Source organism: Urocitellus parryii, unplaced genomic scaffold, assembly GCF_045843805.1.
Source record: "Urocitellus parryii isolate mUroPar1 unplaced genomic scaffold, mUroPar1.hap1 Scaffold_37, whole genome shotgun sequence".
Taxonomy (NCBI): Eukaryota; Metazoa; Chordata; class Mammalia; order Rodentia; family Sciuridae; genus Urocitellus; species Urocitellus parryii.
The window spans coordinates 6,792,229-6,808,926 of NW_027553327.1; the positions used below are offsets into that span (position 1 = coordinate 6,792,229).

A 16,698-nucleotide genomic window follows, 5' to 3' on the forward strand; every position below is an offset into this window, starting at 1 on the left:
ATAAGTTGCATAGTTGATTCCAATGCACAGTCTAGAGTTGAGAAACATTATTCTGTCCAGTCAAATTGAGAAAAATCTCTAAGTCATTTACACCATTTGATTGACAGATTAATTATTCTTTGTCTGAAACTTAATCATAATGACTTCTTGCTTTCATTTCCTATTTGTGTTCTTAAGTGCTCTATCACTAATAAGAGATCAAACAAAAATTGATAAGCAAAGAGATAATAAAATTTGGAAGGAAAATGACCTAGATTTGGGACAGAAACATGGCATGGCTCGTTCTGAAGGCAGAAGTGTCAGAAAAATGGAACATATCATTATTAGCATCTCAGGCAGCAGCTGTATGCACATTAGGTATCATGAGGCAACCCCTAATTTCATTGCAAAACATTTTAAAGCACTTATTTCATTTTTCTTTCATTTTATCGCAGTTAGTACTAATAACTCATATCTATGATGCCTATATTATTTAAATTTTTATGGACAAAATTTTGAAAAACCATGCCCAGAAAACACAATATATTAATTAGTATTTCAACTTTAAAACATAATATATTAATTAGTATTTCAACTTTAAAATGAGTGTTTTTGAGGTTACAGTATTTTCAGCTACATACCTGGAAGTTTGAATAAGAATAAAAATGCTTGGGTTAAACAAAGGTGATTTTGGTTGGATGTGAAGAAGAATTTATCGACTATTAGAGTGATAAAAACACTGTAATGAGCTACTGAATGGGTTTCTTGAGTGTTTATTTGTCAGTATTTTAAAGGAAATCTCTCCTGCATGCTTTAGACATCCACTTAATTAAAGGCGGGGGGCATGATGAAATGTTCTCTAGAGGTACCTTTTAGCTTTAGAGTCCAATATTTATTCCTATGAATGGTGAAATGGTTCCTAAAAAAATGAGCAGACTGGGTCACGTAGCACACTTTCAGAAGCTGCCATGACAAGGGTGTACTTGGAGAGAAACAAATAAAACTCACAGACCATCCAAGAACAGGCATAACTCCCCCAGAGCAGGCTGAGAGGTGTGGAAAATCAGGTTTAATGAAACTCACACTAAGGTACACACTGCTTATTCATTCTCCCAAAGGAGACTAGCTAGACACATCTGTATACCAAGGGTCAGGTGGACTTTAAGAATTAAATAGGGAGATACAAAATAAGGTGCCTGGCCTTCCTGCTGCATTCTGATTCAGCAAGTATAGAGAAGGTGCCAGAAAATGTGTGTGTGTGTGTGTGTGTGTGTGTGTGTGTGTGTGTGTGTGTTAAAAACCCCAAGTTTCTTAGAGGGAGATTTTATAAGCAAATATTTTGAAATATCTGCTCAAAGACATTGTCTTCTTCCTCAGAAAAAGCTCCCCCAGAATAGGTAAAACATTTAGATGAAAAGTCAGAAATGAAGATGGGTGTTAAACTGGAATGCTCTTCCTTATTTCCCTAAGTTACAGACTAATTAAGCCAAAAAATGTTGCCAGAGTAAAGCCTTATGATAAAATTGTGTCCTGGTATGGACAGGGAGGAAATTTTTTACTTTTAGGAATTCTCCATTATTTTGACCAACACATAAAGTCTAACATATTGAAGCCTGTCAGGTGATATGAGGTTATATATATATATATATATATATATATATATATATATATATATATATATATATGTAATTTTATGTATATGTATATGTATATATAAATTTTCATGTTTTTAACAGTTAAAGCAGACAAAGTAGAATTATGAACAGGTGTGAAGGTGTTTAGGTCTTCCAAATTCCCATTCTCATAACACAAAAGAAAATCTGATTTTCTTTCATTCCTAATTCCTAATTACACTGATGAAGCTATTGAAAATGAACTGACCAGTGTAAACCACAAGGTGCTCACGACCACAGGTAGTATTTAATCCTACATGCAATAACTGCTTAGTTCACCAGGAAAAATTAGCAAATACCTGATCATCCCTCGCTAAAACTTACATTCAGAGGCAGTTAATACAAGCATGGCCAGATTTTGGCAGGTACTAATTAAGTTTGACCCTTTTCCCAGATAAATCCCTGGTGACCCCAAAGGCTATGCCATGATAATATTGTTAGTGGTGTCAAGGGGGAAAGGGGTCTTGTCTAATCCATTCTTCATCACCAGCCACTTTATCCATTTATTTAATGAAGTTTTATTTAACCTATTTTATTTATAAAGACAAGCTCAATGATTCATCAAGGGACTTTAAAGTTGATTTTAAATCAGACTCTTGGCCATGAGGGAAATTCTCCCTTATTAATAGGCTATGAGCATCACCAATCTTTGTAAGTCAGTATTCAAAGAAAAAAACAATATTGCTCAATTACATCAACTAAAAATAATATTCTTAAGAGTGAGTATGAGCTAGTTTATATATGCCTTATAGGATCATAGATACAAATGCTAAGACTATGGTGGAAGGACATAAATCTGCATGAGAAAATTTTTAAAAAATAGCATCTTAAAAAAGTAACATCTTTAAAAAAATAACATCTTTTTTAACATTATAGTTGAAAGCTGTACCTTCAGTCCGCTAGTAAATTACAGAATGGAGATAACATATTCAAAATTGAAATAATCTTATGATGGACTTGTCACACAGCAAGAAATGTAGAAAAATGATATTAATCATTCAAAGTCACTTTGTCTTACAATAGATCACATCTCAACACCAGTCTTGATTGTAAAATGAAAAAAAAATACTCTATCACTTTCACTTCTTCTAGTTATTTATCTGAAATACTAGTAGAGGAGAATGAAGATAATTTCTATTCTACTTAATATGCATCTAAATTTCCTACTAATATTGTGATGAAAATAATCACAGAATATTAAAATTGAAAAGAAAGAGTCTCATATTGGGTGAAGAATGAATAAGTATCTCTTGAACCAATGAGCTATATTGTCTAAATTTTACATTCTATTGATGAGAAATCTGTTATTGTTATTTGCCTCTGATTAAATTCAAAATAACGTTCACATGTCTCTAAGAGATATCAGTACTCTTCAGGCTTCCCAGGTAGTTTGCAGTTTTGAGGAGGATTCAAAAATCGGACAAACTATTGGTGGGTGTAGAACTGATAGGAGTAATTGAAGATATTGCTAATGAGTAATTGTTATGAATAAATAAAGAGTAATTTGTCCATCAAACCTGTGTATATAAATTCATCTGTGACCAAGCAATTCTGTTTCTAGAAAGAAATCTGAATTATGAAAGAAGGGGCACTTGTGGACAGGTATTATTTTAAAATATCCAATGGTCATAATTGAGGTTAGAACAATGCAACCCAAATGTCCACTAATCAGGAATTGGTTAAGTATAGCACAACCATAACTGGGGGAAATGCTGCAGCATATATAGAAATATGGTTGACCTCTGTATGCTGCAATGAAAGGATTTTAAAAATATGATGTCTGTAAAATAATAATAAGTTATAAAACAATAAGTCTTCTACTACAGTTTAAATCTGGAATGACCCTTGAAGGCTCATCTGTCTAAGGCCTGGCCCACAGCTGGTGGTGCTGTTGGGAGGCAATAGGAATTGGGAGGTGGTTGGACAAAGTGGGTCACTGGGAATTAGCCCCTAAAGGGTATATCTGGTCCTGGTCCCTTCTCCTCTCTCTGTTGCTCTGCTTCCTCCCTGTAATGACCTCTGTCACCCATTTCTGTCATGTTTTGTTGTGCCTCACCTCCAGCCCAAAGTAATGGTGGTGCCAGCTGATCATGGACCAAAAGTTCCAAAACCATGAACCAAAATAAATCTTACCTCCTTTAAGTTGTTTTTCTCAGATACTTTGTCACAGTGACAAATGTTTACTAACATGTAAATCCACTTTTGTAAATAAAAATCTCAACACTTATATGTGCTTTTGTTTATACATGTATGCTTGAAACACACACACACACACACACACACACACACACACATACACACACACACACACACACACACACCAAACTTTTATTAACAAGTAATCACTTTAGGAGAAAAAACAAAGGGTGGAAAAAATGTGCTCACTGATGGAGAGACATTGTTATATTTAATTCTATACTCTTGGTATCATGTAAATTTTCAAAAAATGGAAAAAATAACTGTAATGAAATAACCTGTGCATTTGGCAGAGAAATTAATTATCCCAGTGTCACAGATGAAGAAGTTAACATTTAAAAATATTTAACTACACCATCCTGGGTCAAACAATAAGTTATTATCAAATTGGTTTAAAATTAGTGTCCTGGGACTGGGGTTATGGCTCAGGGTACAGCACTTCCCTAGGACGGGTGAGGCCCTGGTTTCGAGCCTCAACACCACATACAAACAAACAAACAAACAAAAACAAATAAGTAAATTAAATAAAGGCTAAATTCTTTAAAAATATTAGTGTCCTGATTCCTATATAGCATCACATGTCTTGCAGCAAAGACGAAATAAAAGGGTGGGGGGAGAAGTTCAGAAATCATTTTATATGCAACATGTTGCAAATAAAATAATCAAACACAGATCTACTTTACATCTCTAAAAAAGTCTGTTCCAAAGTCAAATTAACTAACATGACTATGAGTGATTATAACAAATACTAAGATATTATTCAAATGTTTTTCACATTTGTGGTTTAAGTCATAGAAATGAGTTGATATATGGTGTTTTATAGAATCTTATATAGTAGTGGTTCTGACATACAAAATTTACAGAGGAGGAAAAAGAACAATAGCTAGGGCCAATTTTCAAGTCTATATCTAAATAACAGTTAAATCAGTGATGCTATAAATGTATGTTTTAAATATATAAGGAAAAACATTTTCATAATAATGCTTTTGTCTTCATAGAACACATCTGGGATTATCTGGTCAAGAAGACAAGCATGTCTGGCTACAAATTAAACGAAGTATCTTTGTAGTGTTTTTCAGGCTTTTAAACCACAATTGACACTACAAATAATGTAATGTACAACATGGCTCAGTATACATATGCATGATGAGAAGTTTTGAGGGATAATATTGACTCTAATTATATGCAAAACATTTTAATATTGTCTTTTCTATTCTACCCCAATCTGGCCGATTTTATTCCAATCTATCTTATTTCAATAAAAACTTAATGTTTGTCATGGTCCATCTGTGAAGGGATTTTACAATCCACTAACGAGTTTCAACCAGCAGTGTGAAAGCATTGCCCAATTGCATGGACAAAGGTCAAATTAGGGAATTAGAAAAATCAGTCTGAGGGCTCCTTTTTTTATATGTGCAGCAAATTAACCTCCTAATGAATTCAGGAGCTTGGAGCCACTAGAGATGAAATTCCCCTTTTCTGAAGTTTCAAGATCACAGAGACCACAGAAAACATTGCACAGTAGTGTCTGACCCATGCCTTCCCTCCCGAATTTTGTCATTGGGACTACTCCCACGGGTTCATGCCTCTCATTCCCACCTCCAAACACTGGAAATCTGGGGTAGTTAACTGTACTTCTACAGAGTAGGTGTTAAACTTGGGGCTAATGCAAAACAACATTTATGATTTTCTTTGGCAAAATATTTATAGAAAATAATATATCTGTAGATATTAGTAAAGAAGTTATGCATTATGAATGTATTGATAAAAGACATTACCATGTCTATGATCTGGACAAACATTTAGAAATCCTCAGAAATTATAGAATATCATGTGACAATAAAGAGGGTGTGATTTATTTGTTGATCCTCTCCTTCTTAAAATTCTGAAATCACATACACATTACACATTTTTAGGAAGTATAAATAACCACAGATGAATTACAGACAAATCATTCATTCTCTTACCACAGCAACACATTTGGGGATCCCCGTGTCCACAGCAGTATAACAGGCAAGAGATCACAAAAGTAACCCAATGAACTCAGTCTTTACTGGGAATTTTCAAGTCCCACAAAGGGGACACATCTCTATACCCTGGAATGCTCTCATCCCCCTTAAGACTCTTTCTCACCCTCTGCAACTTGCCCCTCCAACCTGGCTCCCAGGATGGTCTATAGAAATTATTTATGAGGATTGAAGGAGATGATACATATGAAGCTGTTAGCTGAAATTCAAAACAATTTATTAGGTGATAGGCAGCACCATTGATGACTATAGGAAATAATCTGGAGATGACTCCAATTCTGACTTTACGTAAGAACTGTGCTGAATCAGACAAATTAGTTGACCTCTCTGTGCTTCAGTTTCTTCAGGTATAAAAATTAACAACTGTACTTACTTTATGAAGCTGTTTTAAAGAACATATTATTATTAGAAATTATTGAGTTTGGAATAATGCCTATGTAAATATTGCTGTTGATATAGTCAAGTAATGAATGTTAATTATATTGCTTTATAACTTGGTGTTTTTCAACAAAATATTATATCACTAATATTTTGTTAAAGAAGTATTAATATGCTTCTTTTACAAGATGTTTCAAGGCTCTAAATTACACTATTATATGAGAGAAGCATGGTGGCACAGGCCTCTAATCCCATCAGTGTGGGAGGTGGAGGCAGGAGGATTGTAAATTCAAAGCCAGCCTCATCAACTTAATGAAGCCCTAAGCAAATCAGTGAGAACCTGTCTCTAAATAGAATATATAAAAGGGCTGGGTATGTGGCTCAGTGGTACAGCTCCCCTGGGTTCAATTACCGGAATCCCCCCACCAAAAAAATTTAATAATAATAATGATAATAAATTATACTACTATATGATATCCTCTAACTTAACCCACTTTCTAAAATGTTTATATTATTTGCATTTGCTATTACTATATATATATATATACACTGCTATAATACATAATATTTAACATACATCTTGTGTAGTATGTATTAAAATAAATTCCCTAGTCTTAGGAAATTTATATTTCAAATCTTTTGACCATAAATAATCAGTCAATACAATGATGCCTACTATCTATAATCCACCAAGAGCAATTGAGATTATTCCTGTTCTCATACTGTGATTCAAACTAGGAATTACTGAACATGTTTAGTTTGTAAAAATTGTATGTTTTTGATTATAAGGCAAAGCATTGATTTATGTCTGAATTAATATCTCAAATATCACTGAAGTATTTTTAAAATACAAACTACTATTGTAGTTAAAGTGACCTTTTCTTTCTTCTTTATATCTTTTATGTCAGGTTTAAGAAGACCTTCATCATTCTACAGATAAATTAAAGACAAATTATTCATTCTCTTATCACGTCACCTGTATGTTTTCCTAGTAAATCAGTTATTTTGTATTTTTTAAGCTGTTAGTCCACACTCCATGTATAATCTGTAGGCTATTTCATGCCTTTCAAATTTAATCTACCATCGTTTTTTGTTTTATATCAGGGATCTAACTTCATTTTAATCCATACATTTGACATTTGCTCCAGCACTATTAATTGATTAATCTATGCTTTTGAATATGTTTTAAATATGCCAACCTTACAAAAAAAGTAAGTTTCTTTGCAAACTTTAGCTTTCACCTTGGACTTCCTGTTAGATTCCTGTTGAGCAGTTTCATGCTGAAACCCATACACAGTGTTTCAATAATTACTACCTTCAATGTTTTAATACCTGGTGCAGAAAATCCTTTCACATAGTTTCTTTTCTTTTCTTTTTTTTTCTAAATGCTTGCCTCTTTAATTAAATTTCGTTTTTCAGAGATACTTTAAACTATTTTTTTAGTTAAAATGAAACCATTCAAAATTACTTTGATATGGTTAAAAGTATAGCTTAATTTTATAAAAGCCTTTTCATAGTATACATTATCCACCATAGTATATAATTCTTCACTCACTTAAGTTTGCTGTTCTGTTGTGAAATACAGTTGTAACATCAGAGTCTGTCTTTCTTTCTATCCCTTCCTCTCATCCATGTTCTACTCAATGAAATTATGTATATTTTTCCCCTCACTTTAGAGGATAATAATTGCCCTGGTTAACAAGCATTCAAGCTCAAGAAATAGTGAAATCAGATGAAACCTGAAGGTATTCCTGTGATCACAATGCTCTATCAGATCTATTGTAACAAAATTTATGGGCAAAATGACTTCAGAGAAACTTCAAATAACTGTCTCCAATGAGGTAGCAATATGCAAAAATAAATTTTTAACAAAATATCTAGGTTTATTATTTATAAACTAACATAAGGACTATTTCTTTTGCAAATGCCCATGGTAATGGAGAGAAGCAGCCATGATAATATTATAAATTTTAAAATAATATTTAAATTTATATTGGCCTAAGATATAGAATATTAAAATATCCTATTTAGAAATGCACATTTATTGTAATTGTCCAAATGTGACTTGACCCTGGTATGTGGCCCTGTATCAAGTCACCCCTTCTTAGCCTCTTTTGTCTCTGTGCTGCTTACTTGATTCATCCTCCAACCAAACCAACCAATTTGAAATAGAAGATATACGCCTCATATTAATGCTAAGCAGAATAGATATGTTCACTAGATTGCCACATCCCCCAGCCATTGGGGGTGGTATGCAAGTGTGTGCATTCACAAGAATCAAATCTTACACTTCTTTCCATTTCTGTAGCAAACGCTGAATTTTGCTTATCAGAAGCATGTCACATATAGAAATTTTGAAAAATTTTCCTTGATAGTCAAAGATATTTACTCTAACAGCCAATAATTTTGTTGCAAAGATATAAACAATTATGGATAAATTTCATCACTATATCACTATCAGAATAACAAAATCCTTATATCGGTAGCACTTCCAGATACTTCTGTCCTTCTTAAGGTGCTCTTAGTAATCTAATGTGGAATATTCACTTCTGATTTTTCTGCTTAGATTATCTACCTCTGCCATGCCCCACAGTTTGCATTCTCTTCAACCTCTCAATATCTGTATTTATGTCATCAATATCTACATATTCCATAACTGTATTATGTGGGAAGACACCTGTGAAATGTGTGTGGACCAGATCAGCACTGAAGCCACTGAGTGGGAAGATCTGGTATCTGGGAACTCCCAGCAGCACCCCTGCTGATTTTGAGATGGCCCAATACATTGTGAACTCCCACCGCAGCATTGCCAAAGGTCCCAGGCAACACTGCAGGTGGGAGTGACCCCTTCCAAGCAGCCTACCTGGCCTACTCTACCCTGTGTTTGAGAAGAACTTTCTATGGTGCTCACTGATGGAGAAACATTGTTATATTTAATTCTGTACTCTTGATATCATGGACATTTTTTTTTAAATGGGAAAAAAACTGTTATGAAATAACCTGTGCATTTAGCAGAGAAGTTTATTATCCCAGCGTCACAGATGAAGAAGTTAACATTTAAAAATATTTAACTACACCATCATGTGCCGATGATCTGTGCTGATATAAATAAACCAAGCACAGGATCATTTCTTTGTTAGTAGCTGCACCTGTCTGTTCAGTTGGCCCATGACTACCCCCAATCTGAAAACATATTTTTTTGTGTTTCCAGTAGTTATTTCACAGTACTATTTTCTCAGCTTTTATTTCTCAGCCAGCCCATCCCTCAGGAGGGGAACCCATTCCCTTGCCCACTCGGGGAGTATGAGAGAATAGCATGTATACCCTGTACAAACAGCTAATCAACATGAATGTACACACACACGCTGTGCAAGGAAGCAGGCACAGAAATCAACTTTTCTCAATGCTTTCACTATGTGGATAAGGGAATTTGGGAAAACTGAAGTTCTTAAAATTGAGTTAGTTTAGAGGCACCATTGCATCTCTAGTGCCCTGATGTTCCCAGTTCAATATTTTCTTTCACCTTTGCAAACATTCCTTATCTTTCTTTTGCACCCCACCCACATTATTCCCAGAAAACAGTTACAGATTTATGCAGTTCCTTTATACCCTATGGGCCCTTAGCAGGGCATTAAGCAATGTCTCAGAAATAACACTAACCTGTAATATCTAGAATAGTTATGATAAAAGTATCTCCTGTCATTAAAATGGAAACCATTCTCTTCTATCTTTGAGGAAAGTCATCAGTTTACAACAAAGCTGATCAATTTGAGTGAGAATGAACAGCATATCAGTGGAGATTTTTTTTCTCATTTTCTTCAAGTAAATTATTCAGTGATGGTTAGAAATGTTAAATGTGTACAAGTAATTAGTCCATTGTAATGTTTCCCTTAATTTTACAATATCTTCAGAAATTATAAATTCAAAAAAAGGAGAAAATAGAAAATAACTGAAATCAATAAGAAGGCTTGTGGACATGCAAAGTTATTAGTAAAATACAAGAGTTTTAATTAAAGAAGCTGGCTTCTTACAAAGGCAGGCTGCTCTGCTGATTGATCAGGGGTGCTGGCTCAGCTCTTTCTCTTTCCCCCATTAGCTCCCCCTTGCTTTTCTCTGCTCTAATGGGATATTTACCACATCGGCACCTTCTTTTTAAACAGCATTTGTTCCACAAAGACTGCAAACACAGTTACACTGCAGACAAATGATGTGTGGATGCATATATGCAAGTATAATTAGTGTATTATCTTCATAATTTGTCATTCTGATTTCAGAATCTACAGGAAACTTTTAATTATCATGGAAAAAACAATAAAATTGAGCTGCTACTTTTTTAATGAAATTTTGAGGAACAAAAATATATAATCATTTCTTGTGATTTCAAAGCAGTTCCAGATATAGGACAAATGTATGAAATTACTTACATGTATCTCTCAAGACATTCCTAAGAATGAATAGAATTCATAAACCAGGTTAAGGATTTAAGCTTTTCCCTCCTGTGTTATTAAAAGAAAAAACTTTTAATATATTGTCACTGTTGAAAGTAATTTTCTTCATGTTCGTGCATAATGTTATAGAGGAAAACTGTAAAATAATTTCTAAGTTGCCCTAGCATATTCTATGTCTTTATAGAAACGATGTGTAATATAAAGCATTGTCTGAAACAAGGTTTTATTTTGCTAATATAGTGATGCCCCCATTTACAATGATCTACAATAGAATAAATACAATGTCGGTATTTGTTTCTGTTCTATTTTTAATTTAAAAAAATAAGATTTTGGAATGATCTGCCTACAAAGTATATTGTAAGTAATTAGGAGTATATTCTGTCACAAGAAGTTTTCCTTTGGTTAAAATAATGCATTAGCCTTAATCAATTCAGTGACAATTAACTGGGCAGAAGTAACAATCTATCCATTGGTCCAGTAGTTGAAACATACATGTCTTTGTTAATTTTTGTAATATAATATTTTAGTTTAGGAGACAAATAACTTTTGTAACCTGTCACCAAATGCTCCTACATTTTTCAGTTTGGAGTTACGAAATATCATTCTTAAAGCAACTTGGCAGACTGAGTAGAATATTGAGTGGTTATCAGCCTAGAAGATTCTAGTTAAAAAATATGCCACGGAAGATAATAACTATGACAACTTTTATATAAAAAGTAGGAAAAGGTTGAGAAAAGAAGGTCATATTTTCATGTATTCTTTTGTCCCTTCTCCTCACTCAAAATGCAGTGACTAACGGAGATGATACTGGGCCTGGGAGGACAAAGGAACGTGTGAAATGAAACCAGCACCCTTCCTGTTATTGTGGACTAGAGAGAGCTGGCCTGATGCTGTGCTTAAAGATAAAAAGGGACAAGAAGCATCTATTTTAAATGAGATAAGTGTGCTTCATATATCTTGCAGCAACATAGATAACTTTGTTCCTTTAATCATTATTATTTATTTCTTAAAGCTTAGTTTCTTTCACACCTACACCTATGGAGCTCAGACTTCAGGACTCCTGTTCCTATGAATAGAGAGAGTTGTCATTCTTACCAGTAAGCCTGCTAAATAATACTTCTATAAGCTTCAGACTTCACATAGCAGATAAGTTTGTCTCCCCTGACATGACTACATTAATCCACTGAATCAATTTACTTAAGCTGTGCTGTGGAGCAATGCGGCCATGATTTAACTGAGCTTAAAAGTACTTTCAAGTTAGAGTCACTGCTTTACATGTAATACAGCTCTCACTATCGCAGACTAAGTTGTATTTTGACCCTTTGCGGCTATGTGAGAAATGTTCTTGTCAAATTTATAGGGTCAGGATGCTCAAACATCAAAAAGGAATTAAAGAGAATGAAATCAAGTTGCTTCAGAACATTAGACTCACGATTAAAATAGTAAGAGTAGTACATTCGGTAAGATTCTACAGGCATCATTTAATAACTTTAATATTTAAAAAGTTCTTTAGGTTGCCAAAGATTTTGAAAACTAATTTATTTAAATTAAAAAAATCTTAAGTTTTTAGAAATAAATAGTTTAGAAATAGCTGATGGATCCAGTTTACAGTCTGATCATTATTGAATTCTATCAAGGCACAATGACACACTTAAAGTATAGAACATGCAGTCAAACTAACTGTGACACTCAACCTGTACACAAAATAAGTTGTACAGTGTTACTAAATTATGCTAAAATTTCACAAAATTCTACTAAAATTTCTGACTGAAAAGTTTGCATAGTGAGCCAGTGTAAGCTGTCAATTTATACCACCCTTCTATTTCACTATTAAGAACAAAAACATTTTCTTCATTTCTGCTACTTAAAACTTCTGCCTCCTGCAGACCTCTCCTCAAGCTCACTGTGGTAAACAGAATCTTTGCTCCCATGTCTCTATTTGGAGATGGCTTTAACGCTCTGGCTCTGTACCATTGTTTGGTTGCATCCTAACCACTCATTCATTGCCATGAACTTTGCCCCAGAACCTGAGCCATATGTCATTACCCCTGACTTCTCAACTTTAGTGACACAGAGGACAATTCCTAGCACACGTGCAAAGAGAGAGAAGAGTGAGAAGAGTTCAGCAGTGGTAAGTTTGGATGAGTGAAATAATTTTGTTTTCCTTACTTTAGTTTCCTTTTCCAAAGTGATGAACTTTTAAATACTCTTTTCTTCTTTGCCTAATATATTGAAAGTCTCAAAAAAAGCATCATCCATAAAAATCAGGAAATATTTGGAAAAACATGAAGATGAATACCTCCAGAGAAGCTCACTAAAGGAAATTTATTCCAATGATTGACAAAGAAATAATTTGTAAATAAGGTGAGACTATGGCTTTCAGATCCTAAAATGCACATGTATAGGATCAATCAACAAAAAGCAGAATATTCTTGAAAACTTGCACAACATACTTACTGTTGCTGTTTTTTGTTTGTTTTTTTAAATTGAGTCAAGGTTCAGATAGAAGTTTATCTCAAGTGGGCCTCGAGGTAAGTAGGATACTTCAATTAACAAAACAGTCATTGTGAATCTAAAGGAAGCCTAGACAACTTTAAATTTAAAGTATTGATCATGTATGTTACTCTTCTATGGGATAAATGGGTGTCTCATATCACTGTAGAATCTCTGAGGAGGTTAAATTTTCAAAAAAATAAAAAATAAAAATAATTCTAAAATTCAGGTCTTTCAATAAGTTTGTCTTTTAGTAGTTCCAAAATACATTTTGCCTCAGTATGCTGTGCTCTTTAAATATGTATAAGTAATTCATCTTTCAGGAAGCTCAGCCAGGGAGAGAGACTGGGAGCCAATGTCAAGGGCAAGCAGCCTCCCCCTCACTCCAGGGCTTTTGCTTTTCATTCCCCAGATGCTGGGTGTCAGGAGACTTCACAAGGTACAACTGGCCCACAGGAGCTTCTCTCTCACCTCCATTCATTCAGATTTTAAATGGATTCAGTTTCCTGACTTACCTCCTCTAGTTTATTATGCCATCAGCTATTATTTATTGGGTCCTTAATACATGCCAGGAAATACTTAAATATTTCAACTGTATTAGGGCTTTGAATTTCATTCTAAAGAAAGCCACCTTCTGAGATGATATGTGTAATTCTCTCCATTTTATAGATGTGGTAGCTGACTTTTAAAAAGATGAAGGTGCTTGCCCATAACAGAAAGTGGGAAGAACTGGAGTTTGAATCATCTGGCTGATTTCATATCCATTGCCCTCGATTACTGAAAGCAATGTGTAATTCAGTAGGGGATATAGGAGACGGTAATATCTTCAGATGCAGAACACTTAGAAATCCTCAGTTTGAGTTATGTTTAACAACCCCTTTAATCATATCCTCAGCTTTTATTTCTCCAATTGTAAAATGAGGTTAGTGATAACTGTCCTCTTTAGCCCACAGAAAATTCACTTAGAATGAAGTTTTAAATGGAAATGTTTTTTATAAATTATAAAGATCATTGCTAATGTATATTACATTAAAATTCATACTTGTATATATTTGATACATATGCATGTTGAATTTAAGTCTGACAGACTGTGGAATAGGCACAGTGATCATTAACTGAGTGTGAGGTTATACAGAACTTAATTTCTATGTAGAAATTTCAGATGAATTAAATGATTTTGTGTTTGATACTTTGATATAGAAATTATGGTCTGAAATTTTTCATAGACAAGACTTTTTCCCATTCCACTTGATGGCAAGCAATAAACTCTACTATATGTCTAGAAGAACTAGCATTTGGTAAGGCATCTATGGATAGAAGTGTACCTGTTCCTCGTGAATGCCAGAGTACCAGGAGGCAAAAGTATAACTGCTCCATTTGCATTGTACAAAGTACATGTAAAATGAGACAAAAATGAAATTATTTGATTATTTAAATTCTTTTAAAATATTTATCATTTTAAATTACTTATTATTTAATTATTTCATTTATTTTCACATTTTTTATTTGTTAATAGTCTTATTGAACGTATTACTTCTAATAGTGTTATTATGTACGACTTCTGGTCTAGAGGAGATGGTATAGACTTCTTTCTCCCTGCCCACTGCATTCAACTGTAAACTCTGAAAAGAGCGAAAGAGGTAACCTCTGGCAAAGGAGATATTCTAAAGTGTGGTAGGAGGAAGGCAGTGGGATTTTGGACCTAGCACTGGAGGAACAATACAGGGATTCTTAACCCACCTCCTCCCAAAGAGGAGAAAGAGATGTTTATCCACATCAGTGTTTCCAAGTGCCCTCATCCCCTGGAAGTAAGTTCCTTAACAGCCATTGTGTCTCACCCAAACTAGCTGCCCACAGCGAAGGAGCTCTGATTCCTCTGCAAAATAAAGCAGGTAAGTCTGCAACAGCTTATTCTCTGCTTTGACAACTCAGAAGTGGTTTTTTTTTTCATGAAAGACTGGAGATCCTTACACACTTCAGTAATTCCCATGGTTACTTGTCACTTCATTACAAAACACTGTGATGAGTCTTCATTATTTTAGAGATCTGGACTTCTTACAATTGGCCACATCAGTGTCATCTCAGCATTGTGCACTCCTTGGTTTTGACTTCTCTGCTATTAAAACATTATCTCCAAACATTGTAATGAATGAAATTCACACGGCAGTCTAATCTTACTTTAGAATCCTGTTTAAAACATTCTTGTCAAAACACTCCTGCCATAAAATATTGTTTCTATTAAATAAGTTAATTTAAATCTAAACTGAGATACTATTTTTCATCTAATCCTGTGACAAAGACCCAAAAGATGGATAATGTACTGCTTTGTCCAGGGAATAGGGAGACAGGCAATCACGCACATCCTCCTGGCAAAGGTAATTGTTAGCAACCACAACAGAGAATAAGATCTCTGTGGTGGTGATCTCTATCAAATTGCAAATACACCTATCTTTGACCCTACAAATGCCATTTCTAAGAATATTGCAAATAATTCATACACATAAGGATAGGTTGAAAAAACAATGGCAGTATAACCACTCCCCATGGCCCATTTGTTAAAGATTTGGTCCCCACTCCCGGTGCCATTAGATGATAGCAGAACATATAAGAGGTGGGGCCAAGTGGGAAACTTTAGGTTATTGGGGGTGGCCCTCAAAGGCCACTGCCAGGCCCAGGTATTTTCTCTTTGACCCCACCATGAAGAGAACAATGACATAAAGTCTTGTAACAGCCAACAGGGCCAATCACTCCTGGAGTAAGAACTATAAAATTATGAGCAAAATAAATCCACTCTATTTATAAGTTTATTATTTTGGTATTTATTACAGAAACAGAAATAACACATAGTACAACATGCAAAGCCTGCTAATATCTGAGTAAAAAGGAGTGGGATATGTATACATATTTCCTTGAGTATGTGTAAATTATCTTTGAGAAGAATATACCAAAATTACCAATACTAATTGTTGCCTATCTAGGGTAGCTAAGGGACCAAAGAGGGATACAGGTGAAAAGGTACTTCTTACTTTATTCTATTATATTTTATGAATTTTTGATATGAGAATGCTCACAAATTTTAAAAATAAACTGAAGAAATCATTTTCCATTGAACATATATCATCTTTTACTTCTTCCTTTGGTGCTTGAAATAAAGCAATTCTCTTTGTCTTTTTGTTGTTGCTGTTATTATTATTGTTATTCAAACAGAATCTAGCAAACATCATGAACTGAGACAAATTAAAAATCTCTAAACTTTCATTCAATACTTTAACAACCTTCCACAATATATAATATTTGTATGTAAAAATCTCCAACAATATTTTCTGTCTTCTATGCTCATAAAGTAATATGTACTATTGTCACAATAGTGCTTTTCAAATAGTATTCTAGTCATTGTTATTGCAGCAGGAAAAACAAGTATTTACCATTTGTACAGGGCATTTTGTTTTCCATTTATTTTATTTTATTTATTTATTTTGAGTACCAGGGATTGAACCCAGGGGC

General features: G+C 34.0%; 1 long non-coding RNA gene across 1 annotated transcript; it reads left to right on the forward strand.

Annotated features, from left to right (window-relative positions):
* The first annotated feature begins 12,797 nt into the window (after positions 1–12,797).
* LOC144252139 (uncharacterized) lies at positions 12,798–13,946 on the forward strand. Its single transcript, XR_013342921.1, has 4 exons — positions 12,798–12,832; positions 12,939–13,065; positions 13,198–13,232; positions 13,864–13,946. It is a non-coding gene; the product is annotated as an uncharacterized LOC144252139 (long non-coding RNA).
* The last annotated feature ends 2,752 nt before the right edge of the window (positions 13,947–16,698 follow it).